The 7,530-nt window shown below is 44.3% G+C and overlaps 1 protein-coding gene across 3 annotated transcripts in view; it reads left to right on the forward strand.

The window, feature by feature from the left end:
* The first annotated feature begins 495 nt into the window (after positions 1-495).
* The window catches only part of Lrrc7 (leucine rich repeat containing 7), a 438,353-nt gene continuing 431,318 nt past the window's right edge, over positions 496-7,530 (forward strand). For all 3 annotated transcript variants that reach the window (XM_028777579.1, XM_028777577.1, XM_028777581.1), the window contains exon 1: positions 496-1,594. The gene's annotated coding sequence lies outside the window, so the exon portion shown is untranslated. The remainder of the gene's footprint in view (positions 1,595-7,530) is intronic.

Here is a 7,530-nt window from a genome sequence, read left to right on the forward strand (position 1 = left end):
AGAGTAGGGACCTAAATATAGCACTAGTTTCATCACTATGCTTTTTAAAGCTTTTTGTGCATGTCTGTGTTTTTTTGTGTGTGCATTCATGTGAATGTGTGGTGGGGAGCTAATGTTCCTGAGTTGGGGGCGGGAGGGGGGTGGGTGCAGAAGGAGCAGGATTTCGAATACATGAAAGGAAGTTGGGAAACACTTCTCTTTTTTGCACATCTCCGGAGCTGCAATCCCAGACCAAAAATAAGGAGTCTTGAAAGCTATCATTAAGTCTCTATGATAGCACTAAATAAGCCACTAGACTCACAAGCAGAGACCTTTTTCTTGGGCAGCCTGCAACCTGCAGCGGGCTACGCAGGCAGGGAGGAAACCCCAAGGAGGCGCTCCTGGCGGCCTCTTTGCTGAGATAGCAGGAGCGGCAGCCTGCGGAGCCACGCGCAGCGTCACGGAACTGGTGCGGGAGCACCCAGCGCACAGGCCTGGAGCCGCGGTGCTGGCGGGTTCCCGGCGCTGCAGAACGCCGCGCCGCCAGCAGGAGCGCCCCGGGCTGGTGGGAAAACGCCCGGGGGAGCCCGCGCTGCCCCGTGCGAGCCTCAAGACACCTGCTTTGTGTACTCCAGGCAACTGAGCGACCCAGAGAGCTCAGCTGGCTGTCTAAAAGCTGCGGGTGGTAACGGAACCAGAGAAAGCTAGAACCTCTCATTTCTCCGCGGGCCTGAGATCTTGCAGGCAGTCCAAGTAGAGGTCACGAGGGGCAAGCAAGGTAGTCCAAGAATGGTTGAGGTCTGAGAAGGTGGTCATTCTCTCTGAGCCCTGGAAAATCTCCTTGACATTTTTCACACTTTGAAGCAGCTGCAGCTGGTGTCGTCGGAAAAGGGGGTGGGAGGAAAGAGAGGGGGCGGGGAGAGTGGAGAGTCACAGGCGCGAGCCAGGAGCAGCGCCTTGTCTGCCAATCCTGGCACCTGTGCGCCAAGCCGCGGCACCGCGGAGGACCCCGCTCCGGGCCAACCCCGGGCTCCGAGCCACGACCACCCAGCCTCTGGGCCAGCGCAACCTGCAGCCGCCCACCCAGGACCCCCGCCGCCACCCGCAGCTGCGGGAGCGCAGGAACCCAGCTAGTCCTTTCTGTGCCTCGGGCCACGGGGTCCCTCGCCCCTTCAGAGGCTTCGCGGCTAGCCCGGGCAGCAGTCGAGTTGGGTACACGATTCGCCCGCGCTGCCGTTCTCTTCTCCACCCAGGATTTATTGTCTGTGGAGCCTTCTGGGGGCGGGGAGGGAGCTGCGCCTCCGCCGCCGCCGCCGCCACTGCTGCTGCTACGGTCGCTAGCGCGGCGCTCTGGGCGGGCGGAGGCCGGGGACTGGCCGCAGTGGTGCTCCGGGCGGGCTCCCAGCTCCCCAGGGGCACCTCTCCATCCCTGCACCTGAAGGGCAGTGGCACCATGGTCTGACAACGTATCTGCCCGGAGTTCCCTCTGCCTTTGCTTCGGAGGACTCCCCTACTGGCTTCACTGCGGACCCCAGAGCACTTTAAGGAGTAACCCTCGGCAGCTGCAAGGCCTTCGCTCCCTGGACCCTCATGGGTAGTTTCTGCTTCCGGCGATGTGAGTAGGGTATTGGGGGGACCTCTGCCCACGGTCGAGGAGTGGGGATCTGGGAGGTTCAGGTGGCCCGCGTGCCTCAGCGTTGGGGCGGTTGCCGGTCTGTGGGAATCTGGCGCTAGCTGGACAAGTGCTTAGGAGCCCGGCGCTTAGAATGGTCGAGGGACCCTAAAGGGTTACATATTGCGAAAAGGAAAGGTGAGGAGCAAGTGTGGGGCACTGGTGCTGGGACCGCGGGGTCCTGCGGGATATGGCTTTCTGCATTTTTTTTTTTTTTTTGTCCTGGGGTATCCAGTCCGCTTTCCCCGTGGTGTGTGAGGGATGGAGCAAGTGTGATCTCTACACACACACACACACACACACACACACACCGCACATGCACACACTTGTGGCAGCACACACTTGTGCTTTATCTTGGAAGGTGTTGTATTACTGTCTTGGTTTCTATAAAGGAATTATTGGGGTGTATGTCATTGAGGATGGAAAGAAAAGGGTGGGGTTTGGGGAAAAGAAGGGGATAGGAAAGCAGGAAAGACTAAAGGACAGAAAGAAGTGGGAAGGGATGGGGTGAATGCTTTCCTTGGAGTCAGGGAAGATGCCTGGCTCTCCACACCAACTCCTTTGTGTTCTGAGGGAGAAGCTTGGGAACCTCACTGCTCCTGGTCCAGCTCAGGGTCCCTTGGCATCCTCTGGAGCCTTTAGGGATTCAGGGCATGCCTTGGATTGTATTTGGAAAAGGACCAAAGACCGCCAACATTGGGGTAACTGTGACACCCTCCTTGCGGACAATTAGCTGGGCTACCAGAGATCTCCTATATCACCAAATTTAGAGTCAAGATGGGGGCGGGATGGGGGTGGGGGCTGCACAGATTGTCGTTAAAAACAGTGACTTCATAACCGAGATGGCTGCAAAATTGCTTCATTACACTACTTGGCCATCAGGGTTGGGGAGAGAGAAGATCCACCTCCGCCCCCTCTCTCTCTTGCTGGTTGCCCCTCCCCACCAAAGGCACAAAGCAAGTGGCACCTCACCAGGCAGGGAAGGGGTTACTTTCACAACTCCTGGGAATCGGCCTCAGGAAGGAACCATCTGTGACTCCCACGTTCCTTTCCAAGTTCTCCATCAAAAGGAATCTCAGAAAGCAGGAGGGGGTGGGTGGGAATTGAGGCAGCGGGCCTCCACCTGCTCTTTGCTATTACTTTCCCAGTACACTTAAGCACATCGGAATTACCTGCAGTGGTAATTGGGTCAGCAGGAGAGCATGTGCACCCGAGTCTCTAGATGGGGCTCTGCTGATGGATGAGAAGCAATTTATGTTTGAGCATATTTTAACCTGAGCAAAATTTCTAAGCACAATAGAGGTTTCATCGCGTGGGCGAGCAGAGTGCGTACCAGTGAAAGTGAACACGTGATCCCTCCAACGCAAGAGAAACTGTATTAGGAAGTAGCTTTTCTTTGTTTCAGGCTGAGCCTATCAGCATCCCAGTTGCTGAAGTTCCCCTTTATGTTTAATAAAGTTGACCAGAGGCGAAAGAAAATGAAAGGGAAAGGGAACGCATCCTGGGATGCCTCTTGGTTAGCAACATCCTACATTCTTTGTTACAACCTACCCTCCACCCAGATATCTGGTTCCAGATGGCTCCTAGTTTGAAATGATACATTCCCTCTGAGGGCATAGGAGAAAGTTCTTCAGACCCTGAGCACAAGCATGTGCACATGGGTGCTCTAGAGCATTAAAAGTTGCTGCCTTTCTGAACAGGTGCATCTGTCTCAGGTTCAAGCACTCCCAGTTGATGGGGTCTAGGCAACTACCTGGAGGTCTTGCTGGAAATGAATGGGGTAGTCTGTCAGGCTTCTTTGAAAGTACTCATCACAACAGAGAAGGGAGAGAAAGCAGGGTTCAGGGGTGATTTTATTTCTCCTTAACTATCTGAGACTAAAGTTATTTAGGGGTGTGCTTAGCACTGTCTATATTTGAATCCCTCAGGCTTACAAAATGTCCTGAACTCTGATAATCTATTAATTTAGTGTAAGTGGAGCTGGTTTCCTACTAAACAGTTAAGGACAATTACCTAACTTGGGGATCTCTTACTTCCAAGAGACCTTAAAAAGTTGATGTCTTTAAAATTTGAGCTGTATATGCCCTACTTGGACAATACCTTCCAACACACCAAGATGTCATGGGAAAAAAGGCACCCTTAATTTCCAGAATATACCATGAGCTGAGAGGTCTTTATGCACATCCCTTTTTAATTTAACTTCTCAAAAAGATGTGTGCTCACCATGGCAACCCTTGCCTCCCACATCCAGGCTCCTGCACATATGCAGCTTCAGAATTAGAACAACTTCATAAGAAATGAACTTGGTCCAATTACAGAAACCATGTTTTATTCAGAATTTTAGCATGGCTTTAGGCAGGCATGAATATTTTCTTAATTAAAATAGCATTTTATTTTATTTTGTAAGCTTTTAATTTTTCTAATTTCTCCATATAATACAGAACATAAACATGAACTGTTTAGTGTAGCTTTTAATTTGCTTTGAATTTTTAGAAACTGTGAATATATTGTTGATACATATCTTTATTGCATATGAAGGTCATTCTATATTACTGGCAGAGTGCTAATATGGGGTATTTCCAGTAGACAGTACATGGTCATAATTGCAAAAAATAAAAAGGCCTTTATAACCCAAAACATCACATTTTTACAATAGCTGAAACATTGTAGGTTTTAGATTTTAATTGATATTAGTATCTCACTGATGCTGTGATTTTGTTTGTTCAATGCCTATAACCCTGGTGTAAGAATAGATCACACATTCCATGGCACTAAAACTTTATTTTACACTTAAACCAAGAGTACACAGGGAAAGAATAACTGCTCATAAATTTCCTGATGGGTTGTTTCTGGGTTGCTGTTTGTTTGTTTTATTTATTCCACAAAAATTATTGCATGCTTTATAAAATTCTAAACTTTAAAAATATGTGGTGTTCTTTAAACTCAAGAATTATAGTAGCCACACACACTAGCAATAAAAACATTATTTTGTTCTCTTCAGCAGCAATTTACTTTGCAGTGCAGCTTCTGCACTCCTTCTTGGGGATGGGAGAGGTCTAATTGTTCATGGCTTTGCATCTTGACTTTCAGAACAATTAATTCTAATCAATAAATTCTGACACAGAGGAGACATTCAGTTTGTGTTACTCTTTTCTGAGTCTTAATGATATCCCCATGGAATGATGAAGTGGAGCTGTTTCTAGGATCTTCTGAGAAACTTGATGTTTTCTCTGGGAATCTCTAAGGACCACATCAGCCTCCCATTGGGTATTTTACTGTTTCTATATCAGAACATGTAATTTGAACATAAAACAATTTTAACAGTGTAAAGCTATTGTTTCTGGGGAAGTAACAAAGCAGAAAGTATGGCATTTAAGAATCCTTGGATCAGAATTCACTAAGCCTACATTCACACCATCCAGCAAAATCCATACTTAATTTACATCAGGATTCCCTCTGTGTTACCTATTATGTGGACTTTGTCAAATGCATAATAATGTCTGTCAACCATCTTAATATTATACAAAAATATTTTATCACCTTAACAGACTTTCATATTATACATGTATAATCCCTCCACTGGAACTTTAGAAATGCTGAAATTTTATACTCCTTAGTTTTGCCTTTTCCCATGATGTCATATAGCCAGATAGGTATGTATTTGAGTCAGTTTCTATGATTTATCAGTATTTGCATATGCCTCAAAACATCAAATTATAAATTTGCATAATACTCAAAATTAAAAGTTAGTGTACCATAAAGCAACAATGTATAGAAGGAAGTACAAATCAACAATCTTGCTCCATATTTTAGGGTTTTTATTGCTGTGAAGAGATACCTCGACTATAGAAACTAAAACATTTCATTGAGGCTGGCTTACTGTTCAGAGGTTTTGTTCATTATTGTCAATGACAGGAATCACAGCAGTGTGCAGGCAGACATGATGTTAGAGAGGAAGCTGAGATTTCTACATCCAGAGCGACAGACAGCAGAAAAAGAAAGGGACATCCTGTCTGGCTTGAGAATTTGAAACCTCAATGCCCACCCCTAGCGACAGGCTTTCTCCAAAAAGGCTACACCTCCTAATCCCTGTCAAGTAACTCCTTTTCTCTAAAATGACCAAGCATCCAAATATATGAGCCTATGTGGGCCATTCATATTCAAACCACAGCACTCCCCCATAATGTTCTAACTCTGTTCTGTGAGCAAGGTTTGAATAATTAGAAACACCCATTGCAAGAGAAGTGGAGTAAGAGCAAGCCTGGCCTTAGGAGCCTCCAGAACAACTATACGATTGCCAATAACATGAGGACAAGTCTGTTAAAACTGTTTCTGAGCTAGAAACCATGTCCAACTGGACAGAGTACCACAAGGAAAGCAGGATATCAGGTTAGATGAACACTTGTTAAACTTTTGAGTATAAGTCACTTTTTCTGTGGTAATGGGTATCTGTATATATGCACTTACATATAATGGTAGGATAGCAAACATTAAAATAACACTACTGAAACAGTCCACTCTCTTCCTGTTCTGGAATTAGGTACCCATGCTGAGGAATCAGTGAACAACACTTAATACCTGCCATTCCTTACAGAAAACAGTGGTGGACTGTACTCATACTATTAGGCACCAGCCACTAACTCCCAGGATGAGTCAAGAGTAGAACTTCAAAATAGGAAGCTTCACTCCCACTATTCCAAATACTCAATGTGAGGCTCAAACAGCTTCAAAGGTGTGAACTGAAGCTTGTGGTGTAAAAATCCAGAATATTTTCAAATTATGTATGTATGTATGTATGTATGTATGTATTACTTTAAAGTAAGTCTTATATTTTTAGAGTTTCATAAATGATTATACCCTACTTATATACTTCCACCACTTCCTCTCCTCACTTCAATTCCTCTTTAGTTCTTCGGATTGAGGACCACTTATTTTATACTTATTATTTTATATTTATACATATATCATACATATACATAAGCTACTTAGGTCATTTGGTGTTGTTTTATGTACACATACTTAGGGACACTAATAACGTTTCAGTGTGATTGTCTGAACAATACTTCATTTTCTTGATATATAAAGAAAGAAAGATATTCTGATCCAGATTTTCAAAAACCAGCTACATATTTGACAATAACATATATTACTTTTGTGACCACCTTAACATGAGTATAAGAGATACTCTTGTTTGTATTCTAAAATAATTAACTCATGGAAGAATCATTTTATTGCCTGTTAGAATCTGTTACACTAGAATGTATTAAGAAATTTTTAGTAAAGCATGCAGGGTTAATAGTTGTTATCAGTTCTTAAACTATGATGGTAGATTTGATCAATAATCTCTTGGAAGTGTCAGATAGTCTACTTACATTATTAATCAACATAGAAAGTTTATCATTTGTCACTCAAAGTCACATGGAAAATTTATTAAGTAAATGCAACTCCAGGGGTTTCCCATGTGCACTCTGTTTCATTGATTGTTCATTGCTTTAATAAACTTAAAATCTCCCCATCAATTGTTATTTTTAGACACATGAAACATGAAATTAATAGAAGTGACCAGGGATGACATACCAAAGCTTATATATTAGCATCAACATAATCTATTTAAACATTTTAACCATATAGTCAATGTTTATATTGACTGGCTTTCAAAAGATAGCATTTCTCCAGTTGCCCTAATCATCTTTGTTTTACAACAAACTTATTAGGCTAGAGACACACATACTTGTGTACATGTACGTACATTCATATAAGGGCAGAATTACACTTTGTGGAATTTAAAGGGTAAAGTAGCAGCAAAAAATTGTGTTTCTATGAAAAGAAAGAGAGAGAGAGAGAGAGAGAGAGAGAGAGAGAGAGAGAGAGAGAGAGAG

The sequence above is a fragment of the Grammomys surdaster genome, unplaced genomic scaffold, assembly GCF_004785775.1.
Source record: "Grammomys surdaster isolate TR1022 unplaced genomic scaffold, NIH_TR_1.0 311, whole genome shotgun sequence".
Taxonomy (NCBI): Eukaryota; Metazoa; Chordata; class Mammalia; order Rodentia; family Muridae; genus Grammomys; species Grammomys surdaster.